This window comes from Aedes albopictus, chromosome 3, assembly GCF_035046485.1.
Source record: "Aedes albopictus strain Foshan chromosome 3, AalbF5, whole genome shotgun sequence".
NCBI classification, from domain to species: Eukaryota; Metazoa; Arthropoda; class Insecta; order Diptera; family Culicidae; genus Aedes; species Aedes albopictus.
In genome coordinates this window covers 187,749,083-187,761,912 of record NC_085138.1, presented here as the reverse complement: position 1 = coordinate 187,761,912, position 12,830 = coordinate 187,749,083, and the positions used below count along the sequence as shown (strand labels likewise).

Here is a 12,830-nt window from a genome sequence, read left to right as displayed (position 1 = left end):
GACAAAATACTTCCGGCCCGTAACCTCCAAGAGATTGAGGAGGAGGTTGGCCGTTTGAAAAACAACAAAGCCGCTGGAGCAGATCAACTACCAAGCGAGCTTCTAGAATACGGTGGTGAAGCACTGGTGAGAGCACTACACTGGGTCATTATCAAGATTAGGGAGGAGGAAGTATTACCGTAGGAATGAATGGGAGGTATCGTGTGTCCCATCTACAGAAAGGGCGACAAGTTGGATTGCGGGAACTATCGCGCGATCACAATACTGACCGCTGCCTACAAGATACTTTCTCATCACAGATTGCAAGAGAGTTCGTGAGACAGTATCAGGCTGCATTCATGGGTGAACGCGCTACAACGACTAGATCTTTACCATCCGCCTGGTGTTGAAGAAATGCCGCGAATACAGCGTGCCCACACCTCACTTGTTCATCGATTTTAAATCGGCGTATGATACAATCGATTGAGAAAAGCTATGGCAGATTATGATTGATCAAGGTTCCAATGGATCGAGTTATGTGCGTAGTGTGAGTACCAGAGACACTCTCGAGTGCCTTCGAATCTAGTAGAAGGTTACGGCAAGACGATGGTCTTTCGTGTTTGCTGTTTAACCTTTCAGGCACGCACCATCATGCAGCTGAAATCGCACCGCGCACGCGCTGCATACGACGAGCGAGGTTTTTTGGTAGTGTTGTACTTTTAACAACGGCGCGCGTTCTGAAGGGTTAACATTGATTTAGAGGGCGTAATAAGGAGAGCGGGGAAGTGGAACACGAGTGGAGTGGATTTTCACGAAGTTCGTTCAGCTGCCTGGTAGTAATATGGTAAGATTTTGGAGGAGAAGAACGCAGTGCGGGCGATATTATTTCAGCAAATAATCCGAAAAACAACTCAAACAGAAGACCACCTCTTTCGGGAGAAAGAAACGCCGTTCGAAAATAGCAAAATGTAAGGAAAAGAAACTACTGTGCAATTTTCAAGAAACACGGAAGTTGTTCTACCAGAAGCCTTGGATCAACCCGTGAAATTGGCGAAATAGCCATTATGAACTTTAAAATCTCCTGTCGATCCTGGGTCATCGTCAGAGTCTTTTCCTATAACACTGGATCAGGGGGCAGGGGGAGGGTTTAGGATTGCCAAATTCTGGTCTACGTGGTTTATGAACAGCTCCACGATATATACATCCTCCTCTTCTTGGCGTAACGTCCTCACTGGGACAAAGCCTGCTTCTCAGCTTAGTGTTCTATGAGCACTTCCACAGTTATTAACTGAGAGCTTCCTCTGCCAATGACCATTTTGCATGTATATATCGTGTGGCAGGCACGAAGATACTCTATGCCCAAGGAAGTCAAGGAAATTTCCTTTACGAAAAGATCCTGGACCGACCGGGAATCGAACCCGTCACCCTCAGCATGGTCATGCTGAATACCCGTGCGTTTACCGCCTCGGCTATATGGGCTCCGATATACATGTAATGGTTATTGACAGAAGAAGCTTTCAGACAACTAGGAACCGTATAAGATGTTGCATAAGATGATAAAGTGGAGGCCATAAGCATGCATGCCTCAATTGACGTCACACCTTGAAGAAGAAGATCTCCATCCCGAGAAACTCACGTTGCTTTATGTACTGATCGACGAGGAAAAAATAAACTTCAACCACCAAGTTGGCTCAATTTTCCGAGACTATGACGTCCCATGATAAACTCTTAATTTGTGCTGTGAATACGGTTTTCGCCTGGGCAGATAATGAAGTCGTCATTTTGAACTCTAGCCATGATGGCGATCAATTCACTCTCCTTGTTCTCCAGTAATGGATAATTATTACGTTGCGAACCTTTATTCTGCATCTGGAAGTTATGGTTCTTTCACTAATTGGCTCTCAGTTGAACTTGATAAGCGCCGTCTGTGCCTGGGAGCTCAGTAAAAACCAACTTCTCGTTGACGGAGAGTGTTTCCTTGGATAGCGAATTGTAGCAATATGTACTTGTTCCCATGGTAGCTTGTGTTTCCAAACAGGGTATCTACTCATAACCCAAAATATTAATTCATAATTCATAATCATAAAAAAAGTAATTCCCTTAGTTTTCCACTTTTTTTTTGTCAGAGGGGAATTTTAAAAGTTTATAATTAAAAAAATAGCCCAATTGATATAATATCAATATACTTTTCAAAGCTACACAAAAAAATCTTCAAAATTGAGTAATAATCTGTCAAGATTTTTGAGAGTTCTTTCTTAATCATGAGGTGTTGGAGTACCTTCCGAAATTTCTTCCCGAGGATTTCCCGATATACCTACAGAGTTTCCCATTGAATTCCTAAAGTGCCTTTGAAAGTCATCCAAAGTTCCTTCAAGACTTTTTCATAGTGGTTGTCCGGAATAGCTTTCGAACAGTTTTTCTCGGAATTTTGACGAGGTTCTTGCAGAATCCCAAAGCGTGTTTCGATATTTCTCCTGGAGTTTCGCCCGTATTCCTTGAAATATTCAGAGTATTCCTTGAATGTCTTTCCCCTTAATGCTAGAACTAGGTTACTCGAAATTTGACGTTTTTGAGTTGAATATACCATTATATCGAGCTTTTTGAGCTTTATTATATATCCAAAGACCAATAAAATACGATTTTAAACGACGAAAATATTCACCATTTTCAAAACTAGGTATCTCAGTGTAGAATATAAGAACTGAGTGCTATAACTAGGTAACTAAGAAAATCATATCTATTTCCAACCGCACACGTTAAAAGCTATCGGACGCTTGGACGTGGAAATGTTACTAGTCATTCTTTTGATAGTAGATTGAATATCTACTACTGTTTTTCATTTTAAGCCTAAACACTTGAAATATTTTTCTTGTATTGATTTAGGTAAAAACTGTGATTGTTCGTAGACGACTATTTTATGAACATTGGTGATATAGCAGGCATCCTAGCAAATTCAGTAATTACACGTACATTTGAATATGTGAACCCTTTTATATTTGCATACTGCAACAAAAAAACTGAAAAGAATGATATCAATAATGGTATAAACTAGGTATCTCAGAACATCTCCACCATTATTTATGTTGCATTTTGAGTGCTATAACTAGGTAACTCGACAATTTTTCAACCATTTATTGTTTTTATCAAAGGTTTAAACCAAAATAGTTCAAAACTTTTCCTTGCAGCAGAAAGAGTAGAAGCTGAATAAGCAATAAATGCTAAAAAATAATCATTTAAAAGGCTCCATACCTTCGGAACAACTGCACGAAAAATTGTAAAACTTTCAAAGCCGTTTTTCTCGAAACTATAATTTTCGAGTTACCTAGTTCTAGCATTAAGGGGACGATTTATTCCTGGGATTACTCTTCGTACCTATCTCCAATATGTCTCATTTTTTCTTATGATTTTTTCAAAGCTCCTGGCGATATTTCTACAATAATCTTTTGCAAAGTTTCAGAATCCCTGGAAAATTTCCGGTAAAGATTCCGGAAGGAGTTTTGGTAATAATTCAGAAAAAATCTGTAAAAAATAATCTGAGATAAATAGATCACTGCAAGATATCCGGTACTACGAGGAAAAGCCTAGCACTGAAAGAAACCACGGGTGGAAGTTTATTGAGAAGTATCAGCAATAGGGTAGCAAACCATTTGGGCAGCGGCCGGTATTTTGGGCACTCTTCGCTATAATTCAGTCAATTCCAATCCAATTGACTTGAAATTTTGTACACTACTAGATACTATACGTATCTCATCGCGTTCCAAAATTGTGTCAATGGATCAATGAAGCATACTTTTCTAGTGTTCTAGTTTTCTAGCGGCGCCACCGTATATGGACGTTAGTACTGTGACAGCATTGGAGTTACGTCAAACACACAAGGCTACGGTGGCGCTATCTGTTCATTTCATAGCGGCCGTTTTAGTTATTTTAGTGATCCATTGCTTCAGAATTGGCTGAGTTATTGCAGAAAAGTGCCCAAAATAGGACCCCTGCCGAGATGGTTCCACTTCCCTAGCTGCTGCAGAAATCCCAGGAGTTAATCTGGAAAAATCTTTGGAGAAAGACCAGGGTAGAATCAGAAACAAAAACTATGAGAAACATACCAGGACCAATACCGGAAGGAATCTTTCGAGAGAAGTTCCAGGAGGAGCTCCGAGAGAATGATACCGCAAGAGCCTATAGAAAACATTCGAGCTAAAACTCGTGTAGAAATTCAAGGAGCAACTCTAGAAAAAAACCATGAACGGAAATTCGTGAACAACTCCTTAAGATGAAGATATGACGAAGCCACACCTCGAATTTTCAAGAGCACAAATCTGATGAACCAAATGACTGATTGCACTGAAAAGTTGATCGATTGGTCACCACCAGCGGTTGATTAATCGATCAACTTTTCAGTGCTTTGCGATATTTGGTTCTTCAGATTTGTGCTTTTGAAAATTCAAGGTGTGGCTTCGTTCTATATTCACCTTAAGAGATCCTAGGAAGAACTATTGTAGAAATTCCAGGAAAAACTCTTGTTGCAACTCCCGGGAAGATCTTCTGAGGAAGTCCCAAGAGGAACACCGTAAGAAATCGCATAAAATCTTCAAGAAGAATCCCACAGGAAATCGTTGGTGAAATTCTGCAAAAGTTTATACGATTTTTGTACAGCGAATTCAGTATCATTCCTGGAAGACATCCCACCAAAATTTTTTGGATGTCCCAACGTCTTCACAGAATGGAAGGATGTTCAACGTCTTCACAGAATCATAGGCTACCAGTAAAAATCTGCAGTATTGCGCAGATTCCGCCTGTTTAGACTCCTGCGCGAAAAAAAGTTGCGTGATTTTTTCTTGCGTGGGCCCACAGATATAAAAATACGGCCCAATGTTTTATTTTTCATCAGTGGAAAATTTCCCTGAGTATTCAAGATATTCCCTGAGCGTTCCAGGTTTTTCTCTGTTAAGCCTAGTTTGGCGTTTGAAAGGAATCGCTCAAGAAACTTCTTGACCGATTCCTGGCAGAAACTTTCCACGGTGACTGCCATTTAAACTGTTATTTCTTCGCAACTGCGTACTGTGATCGAAGAAAAACGGTTTCTTGGGCGATTCAGGCAAGGAATTTCCCATGCATCAAGATAGGCCGAAAAATTCCTTCTGAACTGCAAACAGCGCTTTAACCCGCAAACACCCGGGACGATCTACTTTTGGCAGAAATGCAATATCTTCTTTGTTTTAAAAGATTTTACCCCGGATTTTTTTTTATAGTCAAGGGGAATAGTTGTGCTAAGAAATGCATGGTACCTCCCCCCTTTGCACCCTCCCCCCTTTTGCAGGGAGGCGAAAATACGTGCTTTTTTTTGTATTTTTTATAAATTCTACATGTTTTTGCTGAAATTTCATCGTTTTGCTAATCATCAATAGTTTTCACTGATCCTAGACATGCAATGTATTACTACCCATCATAGTCTGTTGAAGTTTTGATCCCAGAGCTATTCTAAGGCCTCCAAAGTACTCCGAAGTTTGTGACACAAATCTAAGATTCTCAACCAAATTTCATACACGATGAATGATTACAGAACATTGTCTACGATACTCAAAAAGCCTCAAAGCACCCCTAGAAAATTCATGGTACATGAATTGGGTGATCTAGGTCATCCAAACTACTCTGGAATTCATTTTCTTAAGATCTAAAACATCTACCATCGTTTGTGTTCACTCTGTCCAAGAAATTTAGTCACGTTAATGTCCATTACACCTCACAATGCTATGAGCAACTTGATATTGTGGTAGTTGGACATTCCGTGAAATACAAATGGCCTCCAAAACACTTTGAAGTTTGGCTTACGATATCTACATACTGTCTCATGCTTAAGTTGTGAAAAATTTTCGTGGAATGTAGTCTATAGTGCTGATGGAACCTCAATGCACATCTATAATGCTTTTGGTACATTCATGGGATATTCCAGGCATTCCAAACTATTCCGGAATGAGGAACTTCAAGGTCTACAGGCTCTACTCTTGTTTTTATTCACTCTATTGGCATAATTCTTTCACGATTGTGTCTGTTGCACCTCATTATATTACGAGTATCTGTATTTGTTGCTATTTGGGTGTCCACTGGCATACAAATGGACCCCATGTATTTTGAAGTACGGGTCGCAATACAGATAACCTTAGGATATTTCAATTGTAGCGAATGCTTGCAGAATATAATCTAAGCTACTCTTAGAACCTCAGATTGCAATTATGCTAACTTAGCAATATTTTCTTGGTGATCTAGGTCATCCAAACTATTCTGGAATTAAGACCTTCAAGCTCTACAATCTCTCCAGGGGGTCTCCAGTTAGCCTAGTGGTTAAGGCTTTGGATCGCCAATCCGGAGACGGCGGGTTCGATTCCCGTTCCGGTCGGGAAACTTTTCTCGACTCCCTGGGCATAGTGTATCATTGTCCTTGCCTCACAATATACAAATTCATGCAATGGCAGGCAAAGAAAGCCCTTCAATTAAAAACTGTGGAAGTGCTCAAGGAACACTAAGTTGAAGTGAGGCAGGCCAAGTCCCAGTGGGGACGTAGAGCCATAAAGAAGAAGAAGAAGAAGAAGAAGCTCTACAATCTCTACTCTTGTATATCTTTATTTTATCGATGTACTTCTTCCACGATTACCTCTGTTGTATCTCATAATTTGTTGAGTAATTGTGCTACTTCCCAGTCAACACATGATCGCATATGATGTTGAATAGGATGCAAAAGTGGAGGCGATATACGCACACTTTACACGCATTTAAATGGAAGCATGTACGCATATGGCCTCCACTTTAGCATCCTATCCAACATCATATAAGACTTTGTGTTAGCTGGGTTGTGCATCCTCTAACATACAAATGTTCTTTATGGTATTTGAAAGTGTCGGAAATTACCCTAGAATTCCTCTAGGCGTTCCTCGGAAATTCTTCCAAGAGTCCCTCAGATCTTCATCGTGATATTCTCCGAGAATATCTCTACGAGTTCCTAGGGAATGTCTCAAGACTTCCCGTGAAATTCTTCAGGAGTTCCTCAGGAATTACTTCAAGAACTTTTCGAAAAATCCTGCAGGAGTTCCTCGGAGAAATTATCCAGAAATTCTCCGAGGATTCCACGGGAGTCCTCCAAAGATTTCTCCAGGCATTCCCTTAAAACTCTTCAAGGAAATTTTCTCAAGAGTTCATCCAGAAATTTCTCCTGTGATTCCTTCAAGAAGTTTTCCAGGGATTTCTCCAGGAATTTTCTTAGGAATTTCTCCAGGAATTCCTCCAGCGATTTCTCTAGAAATTCTTCCAGGGATTCCTTCAGGAATACCCCCAGGGATTCCTTCGCGAATTCCTCCATGGACTCATCAAGAAATTCAGTCAGGTATTCCACCAGGAATTTCTCCAGAGCTCCTTCAGGAATTCATCCAAGATTTCCTCCAACAACTAATCCAGGGATTTCTTCAGGATTCAAGGGATTCTTCCAGAAATTCTTCCAGGGATTCATTCAGAGTTTCCTCCAGGAATTCTTCCAGGGAATACTCTAGAAATTTCTCCAGAGAATTTCTCCGGCTTATCTTCCCGGGTAATTTCTCCAGAAATTTCTTCATGAATAACTGCTAATTTATGTATGAATTCATCAAGGGATTCCTTCAGAAATTCCTCCACGGTGTCCTCCAGAAATTCTTCCAGGAGTTCCTCCAGGAATACCTCCAAGAATTCCTCCAGCAATTCCAACAGGGGTTCTTCCCGGAATTCTTCACAGGGATTCCTCCTTAAATTATTTCAGGGATTTTATCAGTCATTCCTCCAGGGATTCCTCCAGGAATTCTTCCTGGATATAGTCCAGGATATATTCCAGAAATTCCTTCAGCAAATATTCTTTCAGGAATTACTCCAGGAATTTCTTCAGGAATGACTACAAGAATTACTACAGGAAATCGTCTAGGAAATGTTCCGGGAAACACCCAGGAATTCCTTCAAGAAATATTCTAGGAATTCCTCCAAGAATAACTGCAGGAATTTCAACAGGAATTGCTGTAGGAATTACTACAGGAATTTCTCCAGAAATTCCTTCAATTCCAGTTCTTGCGGGAAATACCTCACGTGAATTCGGAATTACTCGCATGAATTACTCCATTAATTCTTACAGGAAAAAATTCATGAAATCCTCCAGAAAATAAAAATTGAAAAAAATAAATTCTGAATTTCCTCGCAGTTCAAGGAAATTCTTAAGAAATTCCTCTAAGAATTTCCCTGGGAAATTCTTTAAAAATTCCTTCACAAATTACTACACGAATTCTTGCAGAAAGTACTGCAGGGTATTCTCCATAATTTTCTTCAAGAAATTCTTGAAGAAATTCTCGGAAGTATTCTTGTAGGAATTTTTGGAGGAATTCCTGGAGAAATTCGTAGAAATTCTTGGAGGATAACCTGAAGGAATTCTTGGAGGAATTCCCGGGGATTTTCCAGTAGGCATTTCTGAAGGAAGTTCTGAAGGTATTTATTGAAAAACCCTGGAGGTTTTCCTAGAGATATTTATAAAGGAACTCCTGGCCAAATTCCAGGACGGATTCTTGGAGGAATTTTGACATAAATATTGGAGCAGGTCTTGGAGAGATTCTTATTAGAGTTCATGTTGGACTTCTTGAAAGAATTTCTGAAAAAGTGGGAGTATTTTCTTGAGGAATTTCTGGAGGTTTCCTGAAGATTCTAGGAGGTATTCATAAAGGAATTTCTGGGGGATTTTTTAAATGAATTTTTAAAGTAATTTCTTGAAAAATTCCTAGAGGAATTTCTAGCGAAATTCCTGAAGGGATTATTGGCAGATATCTCAAAGGGTTCTCTGGTAAAATTCTTGGGAAAGGTACAGTAGGAATTTTTGGAATTCCTGGAGGGATTCTTGGAAGAATTCTAGACAGATGTCTTGGAGGAATTTCTGGATGAATCCTCAAGGAATTTCCGGAGTAGTTTCAGGAGGAATTGCTAGAGGAAACTCTGGAGGAACCGCTGGAGAAATTTCTGGAAGAATCCCTTGAATCCTGAAGAAATCCCTGGGTTAGTTGCTGGAGGAAATCTTGGAAGAACTTCTGAGGGAGCTCCGGAGAAATTCCTGGAGGAATACCTGAATGAATTCCTGGATGAATCCATGCAGGAATCTCTGGGGGTATTCCTGAAGGAATCCCTGGAAGAGCTTCTAGAGAAACCGCTGAAGGAATCCCTGTAGAAATTCTAAGGAAAATTCCTGGAGGAATCCCTGGAAAAGCTCCTGGAGGAATTCCAGGAGAAACTCTTGGGAAAACTTCCTTGATGAGTTTTTAGGGAATGGATGAAGAAATCCTTGTGGGACTCCCGTGGAATCCTCTGGGAATTTCCGAAGGAATTCCCGAGGAACTCCGGCAGGATTTTTCGAAAAGTTTTTGAAGTAATTCCTGAGGAACTCCTGAAGGAATTCCAGAATAGCTCCTGAATAAATTTTCGAGAAACTGCTGGGAAACTCCTGAAGAATTTCACGGGAAGTCTTGAGACATTCCCTAGGAACTCGTAGAGATATTCTCGGGGAATATCACGATGAAGTTCTGAGGGACTCCTGGAAGAATTTCCGAGGAACGCCTAGAGGAATTCTAGGGTAATTTCCGACACTTTCAAATACCATAAAGAACATTTGTATGTTAGACGGTGCACAAAGTCACACAAATACTCAACAAATTATGAGATACAACAGAGGTAATCGTGGAAGAAGTACATCGATAAAATAAAGATATACAAAAGTAGAGATTGTAGAGCTTGAAGGTCTTAATTCCAGAATAGTTTGGATGACCTAGATCACCAAGAAAATATTGCTAAGTTAGCATAATTGCAATCTCAGGTTCTAGGAGTAGCGTAGATTATATTCCGCAAGCATTCGCTACAATTGAAATATCTTAAGGTTATCTGTATTGCGACCCGTACTTCAAAATACATGGGGTCCATTTGTATGCCAGTGGACACCCAAATAGCAACAAATACAGATACTCGTAATATAATGAGGTGCAACAGACACAATCGTGAAAGAATTATGCCAATAGAGTGAATAAAAACAAGAGTAGAGCCTGTAGACCTTGAAGTTCCGATTGTAGATGTTTTAGATCTTAAGAAAATGAATTCAAGAGTAGTTTGGATGACTTAGATCACCCAATTCATGTACCATGAATTTTCTAGGGGTGCTTTGAGGCTTTTTGAGTACCGTAGACAATGTTCTGTAATCATTCATCGTGTATGAAATTTGGTTGAGAATCTTAGATTTGTGTCACAAACTTCGGAGTACTTTGGAGGCCTTAGAATAGCTCTGGGATCAAAACTTCAACAGACTATGATGGGTAGTAATACATTGCATGTCTAGGATCAGTGAAAACTATTGATGATTAGCAAAACGATGAAATTTCAGCAAAAACATATAGAATTTATAAAAAATACAAAAAAAGCCACGTATTTTCACCTCCCCGCAAAAGGGGGGAGGGTGCAAAGGGGGGAGGTACCATGCATTTCTTAGCACAACTATTCCCCTTGACTATAAAAAAAAATCCGGGGTAAAATCTTTTAAAACAAAGAAGATATTGCATTTCTGCCAAAAGTAGATCGTCCCGGGTGTTTGCGGGTTAAATAGTATTTATTGATTGATTGTCGTCAATCAGAAGTAGACCGCTTGTGACGTTTTAATACTTAACTAGGGTGACGACGGGTATTATCGGCAGGTTTGTTCTCTTCGTCATGGGGGGTTTTTGTGAGCCGAATTGTCTGAAATTTGGGCATACAACTCAGCTTGGTTGGGAAGGATTTGAGGCCAACTCTGAGGCCTACAGGTTTCAAAAAAAAAAAAACCATGACGAAGAGAACAAAACTGCCGAGAATATGTAAGTTCCCCTATATTCTAAACTGTATTTAGTTATTTATTCTAATTTATATTGATTTAACATAAATTGTTGTTTCAGTTTGCTTTTTGTCATAAAGTCTATGGTTTGGCTATGTTTATTGTTGACATTATTCCCTGAGGAAACCCGGTTTTCCATAATAGACACTGTTAAAGTAAGACAAATGAACTTCGCTTAGTCCGGGGATTTTGAGCTTCTTGTACCAAGCCACAATAATGAATTATGTAAACAATCAAAGAATTTTTTTGGTTTCTTGGAAATATTTGATCATTTTTGTTTAGAATTGAAGAACAACTATTAACTATGTGATTCAATTTTCTCTTACTTACCTTTGAGTTCAGTTCAATATAGCCAGTTATCTCCAACGCTCGCTAAAGTGTATGTATGATCTTTTCCAAATATCTTGTTCAAAATAAATCTCAAAATCGCTTTCTAAATTACACCTTTGGCCACTGGTCACTTTTTCCACAAAGAAACGGCGCTCTTCTCGCTAACCGTGTTCTATACATAAATAGAAATGCAAACTCCAATTCTTCAATTGTAGCACCGTCGGGTAATCATCCAGCACTCACACCTTGTGAATATTTTATATCCGAAAGCGCTTTCTTTATTATGACTCACTTCACTCGTCTCCAGGAAATTTCTCCGTGGGCTTATTCTTCGAACTTTCAACTCTTCCTTTGCTCGTTACACAAAAGACAAAATCACTGCACTTCTGCTATGCTTCTTCCTTCATGTGGATGGTACCACTGGCACTGCTGCTGGCACAACACGTCGTTCTTCGTCGCCGTAAAAGGATCTCTTCTGCCCCTTGATCCGGTGGTGGTGTAGATTGGTATCTCTTCAGTCGTTCAGCTGCTTATCGTTACACACGGTAGGGCAATGTACAATCACCGACCGTCGTTCACTGAGCGAGAAACGGCTTCTTTGTGTACATGACACTATTTCCATTCAACCTTTCATCACATTTCCAACCAAACGAATATCGATCACGGCATGCTCATTCAACTTTCCGACCGGTAGAATGGTGGAAAATTGCGCGCAAACGCGCTAAAAATCTCTTCCTTCCTTCCTTCTCGCAGTCGGCTATAACAATCTGTGCTTCTTGCTTTCCAGACTGAAATCTCCACCAAACAAGCAAATCACCACCTGAATGACACTCGTTTTTTTATCAGAACGATTTTAAATTTGCTTCAACTCTCGTCTGACCAACAATCACGCTTGTAGGGGGGGTGGGGGTAAGACGGACATGGTTAGTAAACACTCTATTTTAACGGTGTAAACAATGCGATTATTAAAATTTTATCTTCATACTATTTACATCAACTAAGGTACTTTACAGTCTGCAAGCCGATTTTGCAATAAATTTAGATTTTCCATAACTTTTGAGATAATTAAAAAGCGATCTCCAAATGTACGTTTTTCAACAGTGTGGGTAAGACGGACCAGTAGGGTGGGTAAGATGGACACGTTTGGAAAATTAGCTAATAAGCCATTAATTGTGTTGAATGATGTTTGTGGCCGTTTATATTCGGTAGATCAATCATAGTAGAATCTAAATTTAGCTTCCAATCTCTTAGCGAAACGCGTTTTTGCAATATAAAATCTATTTTGTAAATTGGAATCCTCCATATACTGATAAACGCCTAACAGTATGCAATGCTCTGGTAATTTTACGAAGTTCAAACTGTTCCAACAACAAAAAATCTAATATAATGAATTTTTATACAAAAAATCAATGTAAAATTCTTTACACGGCTTCCACAATCATTTTTGTACTCCATAGATTGCATTCTGTGAATAATGTGTGGGTTTTAATGTGTTTCTCATGGCACAATCAAAGTAACTCCAACACTGTCCGTCTTACCCACCCTCAAGGCGGACCGTCTTACCCCCACACAACGCAAAATATTCATTCCACCACCGTTATCCATAATCCATGAAATTTATCTG

At 39.6% G+C, this 12,830-nt stretch overlaps 1 protein-coding gene across 1 annotated transcript in view; it reads right to left on the bottom strand.

Moving 5' to 3' along the window:
* LOC109398826 (protein slit) overlaps positions 1-12,830 on the bottom strand; it is a 707,963-nt gene that overhangs the window by 694,529 nt on the left and 604 nt on the right. The window contains exon 2 of the mRNA XM_062856890.1: positions 11,207-12,026. The gene's annotated coding sequence lies outside the window, so the exon portion shown is untranslated. The remainder of the gene's footprint in view (positions 1-11,206; positions 12,027-12,830) is intronic.